The 6,416-nt window shown below is 30.2% G+C and overlaps 1 protein-coding gene across 1 annotated transcript in view; it reads left to right on the forward strand.

Moving 5' to 3' along the window:
* Positions 1-6,416, forward strand: part of LOC108747510 — a 143,032-nt gene that overhangs the window by 2,051 nt on the left and 134,565 nt on the right. The window lies entirely within an intron of this gene.

Genomic DNA, 6,416 nt, shown 5'->3' on the forward strand with positions numbered 1-6,416 from the left:
ATAGTATAAGTGAAGATAGTGAAGATAGTATATAAATGAAGATAGTATAAGTTAGACTGAGATATAAAAACTTTATTATGAGGTCTCCAGTATGAAACATAGCGTTTCCGTACTAGAATTCAAAACGAAATTTCGAGAGGAGTAATTTCTCAGATCTTATTGATTAGAGAAATTAGGTTTTGATTTGAAAAAAAAAAAAAAAAAGAAAAATGTGTAAGTGTTATAAAAGAAAGTACATTTTTTTAAAGATAGAAAAAGCTGACAAATGCATAAAAACGTACTTGAGGATGGGAACAATAGTTTGTTTTTCGAGCAATTATATTAACAAAACACGCTGTCTTATTGTTAAAATTGGACAAATTTTGAACAAAATGTATCGACGAAAATGTATATTCAAAGTCGACGAACTGAATATGTATATCAACGTATATGCATAAAATGTACGCAGGACTACATTTACAAATACATACGCGTAAATGTTATTATACGTGAATACATTTCACCTAACACCGTCAGAGGCGAGTTGATTCATTGTGGTGATCAGTATTGTCGACTTGAACACACAATATTGTCGCGTACGTTTGTCACGCAAATGTGAGAGCGCAGAATGACTAGCTACTATTGTACTATTACTTTCGGTATATATAACTCTTCGCTGAGCTGTATTCGTATATTTGTCCATTTCAGCAACAGGCGAGCTTTTTTTTTCACCTACCTCACATTTCCCGTTACATTAATTTCAAAAACTGCACTGCAATGTATCACTATCTTCAAAAGTCAAACTTATCTCCTAGAACAAAATTATTATCCAGAATTAATTTAATTATCCGCATACAAGTTTATGTATGTGTATTTATCATGTATATAGAAAAATATCGTTCTATTATTACAATAGGAAAAATGATTACTCGGTTTATTTTTTTTTTTCATTTAAGTAATGGTTAACAAAAATATTTTTTTTTATACTAATCTTAAAATATGTTTATTACAAATTTTAGAAACATTCGAAGGAATGATTTTCTCTTGAAGAATATTATAAAATTTTTATCGCAGAAGCGATATTTATACATTGTAAAAAATAAAATGTTAATTTTAACCTATAGTCGTATAATGGACTTTCTGAGACTGAAAAATGTTAATTTTTACATTTTTGCGTGTCTCAGAAAGTTCACTATATGACTGTAAGTTAAAATTTTATTTTTTTACAGTGTATAATAAGCAATTCGAATTTGTTTTAATATAACAATATTGAAGTAATTAAACTTATTAGGATTTAAAATATATTTTAAATAAATATATTTTAAATAAATTTGATGCTTGTAATGAATTTACGGTAAAATTTGCGGATGGATGAACTTTTTTGGAACAACTAATTAATATTTAAATGTAGTATGTATTTTTCTGCGCGCACTGACGCGCGACTTTTGTGTGTGTGTGTGTGTGTGTGTGTGTTGCAAATTTGTGTTCTTTTATATAAATATTAACAAGGTATTACGATATCTGTAATTCTAAGAACACAAAACACACTGACATTGGACTTTTTTCCATTAAGATGTCCATTCCTTCGCTCGTACAAGGTGATCATGCGTTCAAAGAAGCTTGTTGTATAATGACTCTTAACAGGTAGCGCGATAGTTGGCAAATTGATCATTTCTTTACAGCGAGTGAATTTAAATATATTGCGAATGAATTTAATTACGAGTATACATTAGATAGAATTTATTGCTGGCGTTTTGCCGAAGCTGGCGTTTCCGCGAAACGGTTGACTCGCTTTGTGAAACGAACATGCATAGTGAATGGAGGCGCGCATTAGTAAGCGAGCAAAACGAACACGGGGCATGCAGTGCATCATGCATTGCAAAGCATCTATAGCCATTGATAGATAAATACCCATGAGGTTCCAAATCCACCGAATATTCCTGCGTTCAAAAAGCATTTGGAATATTTCTTTATTTATATTTTTTTGTTGTTGTATTTAATTTATTGTTGCAAAAATATTTCCATTGAATATTATGTTTATAAAAAAGTGAATTACACGTGCCTTTTTTAATGAGACTTTATTACAAGTTTTTCCTCTATGTGTTGTGTATTAATAGTTTGAAATTATTTCGTCATGAAATGAAATTTATGAAGTAAACTTCAAGTTATTATGTAATCTAAAATTTCTCTTTGAGCAAAGTCGGAAATTTAAGTTAATCGCTAAATAAATTTCCGTTTCTTATTTACGTTAGGAACGTCTCGAAAGGTTATTTGTCGGCTCTTTGATTTTTATTTAAATAACATCATAATTAAATTGCTGATTGAGCTTTTTATAGAATGAATTTAAAATTTGAAAGTAGGGTACTTTGCCAATTTTCATTTTACGAAATGTTTTGTATAATAGTGAATAATCGTTATTCAGCAGTGAACTTGAAGTAATAACGTGGCGTATTATAAATTAGATGGCTATAATGCAAATTGCAGCAGACGGTTTTCCATGAATGAATGCTCTTACGCATAGCGCACGTTGAACCTTAATTTACTTCCGAAAGGGGTGCATTATGGCGATTGCATTTAACGAGAGGATATGTGAGTGCTCATAATACTTTTTCTGTATATATAGTAGTATCGTTATCGTTAACGTTTATTTATTGACTTTTGTTATTACAAAATTTGGACGCTTATAATATAATATATTGCCGGAAATATTTTTTTCCAATCTGTCTCTCTTTTTTTTCTCTTTCTTGCCATTCTTGATTATATTTTGAAATAATTCAGTCTATTGATTTAATTTCTAATGATTGAATAATATATTGCTTTTATATTAATTGTTACAGAAAAGCAACTTGTTAAAAAAATTCTTCTTTTCAATTTATATATGAGATATATGACGTTGAAAAATTTTTCAAATATTTTCAAACGAAATTACTTTGTATTTCCGTTGCAGGCCTGAAGTGTAAATTTCATCAGTTTCGGATACAAAACCACAATTTGCTTGATTTGTAAGGCTTTCGCTTTTTATCATGGAAAAACAAACGAGAGAAGATGGCACTATCTTGCCGCTCGAAAGCCCGCGACTTGTTCTCGTAAGAATGAAAAACAGTTATTAAAGTTTGTCTCCAGCTACGAGAAAAGTGTCACTGAACATTTTACTTAATTTTTTTTCTCTGCTCGTATTTGCTTTTATTACGTTTCTAGAATTATAGTTCTCGGAAGAAAAACGTTCTTCTTTTCATGATGATATTCGCGATGTGTAATTTCTCCTGTAATGAGTCGTGGAAAATGATTTCCCACTTTCACGTTTGCGTCTGAATATGCAATGTGTATTAAAATTGAGCGATGAAAATCAGTTTATAAACGTTCCCGTCACGAATATTAAGGTTGAATGAGTAACTTTTTAATATTTAATATCAGCTCAATGCTGAGTTTCGTTGCGTTGTGAATCAATTACAATTTTATCATTTAAATTATGACGAAATTTCGAATCAATTTTACATAATATATTCTCTTTTGAATTAGCATAGCATATGTAAAACATTTATACGTAATTTCTAATTCTTAATACGTTTAAAGAGAATTAATAAATGATAATTATATTATAATGCTATAATTTATACTATTATATCGTTATCAATATTTTAATTATAATTCATTAATTCTCTTTAAATATATTAAGAATTAGAAATTACGTAAACGTTTTGCATATGCTAATTCAAGAGCCAAGTTTTTTTCATGATTCATAAAATTAACTCTATTAGTATAATTAATTTTTTTATCAAGCTGATGCTATTTGCCTTTCTTATGTTTTTTTTCTGCTTTACTGAAACAGTTTTCTGTTTCAATAAAATAGAATAACTTTGGCTCAGTAAAGATAACTTGGTTCAAATTAAAAAAAATTACCTAGAAGTTTTATGTCTCAACTTTAATATACGTTCTATCTGGGAATTATTATAATGTCACTTTAATATACGAATTTGTCGATTAATATTGACGAAATTTAAAAATGAATAAATTAAAAAAATTTAAAAGTGATTTATTCTACATTGCAACATATATAAGCACGAGTTAAATAAATCAAACATTCATAAATCTAACATGGCGTGAAAAGATTGTTTGTTTGCTACAAATCTGCTGAGAATTTGTAATGAAAATGCATCTCTCTCGAGGGAGTTAAAAGAGTTATATACGAGATATATTTTATCTGTCACGTTGTGTCTGACGTGTATTAAAAAACAATGTGTGTTGCTTCATCTTCCTTAATTACTTACACCAAAAAAACAATACCATAATTTAATTTGTAACATAAGAGTATTAAGAAGACATGTGTTTTTATATATTTTTTTAAAGGGAAGATTAGGTAATATTGTAATTAGCTTGAAAGAAATTTTCTCTCATAACAATCGAGAGTGAAAAGTAAATTCGAAACTGCGAACACAGACGGAATATTAAATTTTATTTAAAATTCATAAAATTTGGTATATTATCTGTTTAATTAAAGGATCCAGTCATAAAATTATTCAAATTCAATTTTAATGATTAAATATTATTTCATAATAAATTTTTGATTGCTTTTTATTGCTTTATTATTGAAATTGAATGTGAGAATATTTTGGGTATGAGATATTATAACCGAACTGTAGTCAGAGATAAGCCATGAACCTCACTAGATTTTCCCTCGTGGGACTTACCACGTATTGCTTCGGGCTCTTTAATTATTCACGATACAGGATTCATACGGCTGGTGTGTAAAGTATCTAGATACAATATATCTAATATATACTACAGGGAGGTATACTGTTTCGTACATTAAATCATTGATCCGTTTTAATACATGAAATTAGAGAATATATTAAATCCTCATATAACTATTCATTTATAATAAGTATATTTATAATAAATAGTTCGCTTATAACAATTTACTTTTTAATTTGAAACAAATGATTGAAGTAACACGTGAATCTGCTGTTGAATTACTCGAAATTATTAAGGTCTCATTACTAATTCAATTCTGTAATATAATATTGTGAATTATCATTAGGAATTGTCATAGTATTTTATTGTTGTGAGTTTACGGTATTAATTTTTAACAGTTTCTGTATCTTGTGTTGATTTATCACTGGTTTTATACAGCGAAGCACGTAGCATCTTCGTCAGTAAAATAAGTCATCGTGACTGGTATGGTAGCGAGACGAAAGCCGCATTAGTCGGTCGCATCTGTCAATAATTATTATCACGGGTGCGCAGTGCGTGCCGCGCGTTTCACAGACTGCCGCTGCATGCACGTTATCTGAGAAAACACGAATGATATCAACGACCCGTAGATACGGCGCGATGGCGAGAGAGAAGGAAACGAGAGAGAAAGAGATAGAGAGAAGGGGGGGAAGAGAGAGAGAGAGAGAGAGAGAGAGAGAGAGATGTCTCAGAGAAGAAGATGGGAGAGACGAGAAAGACGAAAGTTTCATGATACGAAACGTTTTCGGGAATTTACTTGGCTGTGATTGCTATGACGTGCGTTTCGTTCGCGGATACAAGAGCAATCACAATGTCACGAATTTATCGTAAAAGAGCAGTAAGTCATTATCGTGCTACCGGAATATACATATAGTAGTAAGTTTAGATAAATTAACAACGCCATGAGGAGAAATATTATCTATTAGATATTTTTCTATTTGATAATAATATTTAAGCATTGATTATATATACACAAGTCCATAAAAAAAAAGTACCCTATGCTGGAGTAATAGAGACTCAGCTATTCTTATGTACTTTGAGTTGCTGAATACGAATCTGACATCAAAATAGAACCATCCAGGATAAATTTTTAATCTAGAGCGAAAAAAATGACCCATTTTTTCCCATCTTTGATCCATTTTTTCGCTCTAGATTAAAAATTTGTTCTGAATGGTTCTATATTTTTATGTCAGATTCGTATTCAGCGATTCAAAATACATAAGAATAACTGGGTCTCCACTCGAGCAGAGGGTACTTTTTTTGTGTGGACCTGTGTTATTTTTGGATTACGTACTGAATTCGTGAATTAGTTTTGGGTTGACATAAAAAACATGGATAATAAAATCTTATTTTTTAACCAGTTGCAATCGAACCTTTGTTCAGAAAACTTCAGTCTTTGCGAACGCTCGCATTACCTTTCCGAAGAATTACAACGAGTTCTAAATTGATCCTGTCGATAAGAGAAAGAGGCTGCAGTCACGCGAGCCAGCACTCATCCGGAATACTTTCTCGATTGGTTCGATATATTTTAACAATGACGACTCTCCTGTTTAACTTTCACTTGAATCGCTTTGCATTTTGCCATTTCGAAAATGCCAACACCGTTGATTCACACATTCATTATTTTACAATAACACTCACTATTTTAATGACAATAAAGAGTGAGTTATGTATATATATATATATATATATATATATGTGTATAT

Source organism: Trachymyrmex septentrionalis, unplaced genomic scaffold (genome assembly GCF_001594115.1).
Source record: "Trachymyrmex septentrionalis isolate Tsep2-gDNA-1 unplaced genomic scaffold, Tsep1.0 scaffold2, whole genome shotgun sequence".
In the NCBI taxonomy this organism is placed as follows: Eukaryota; Metazoa; Arthropoda; class Insecta; order Hymenoptera; family Formicidae; genus Trachymyrmex; species Trachymyrmex septentrionalis.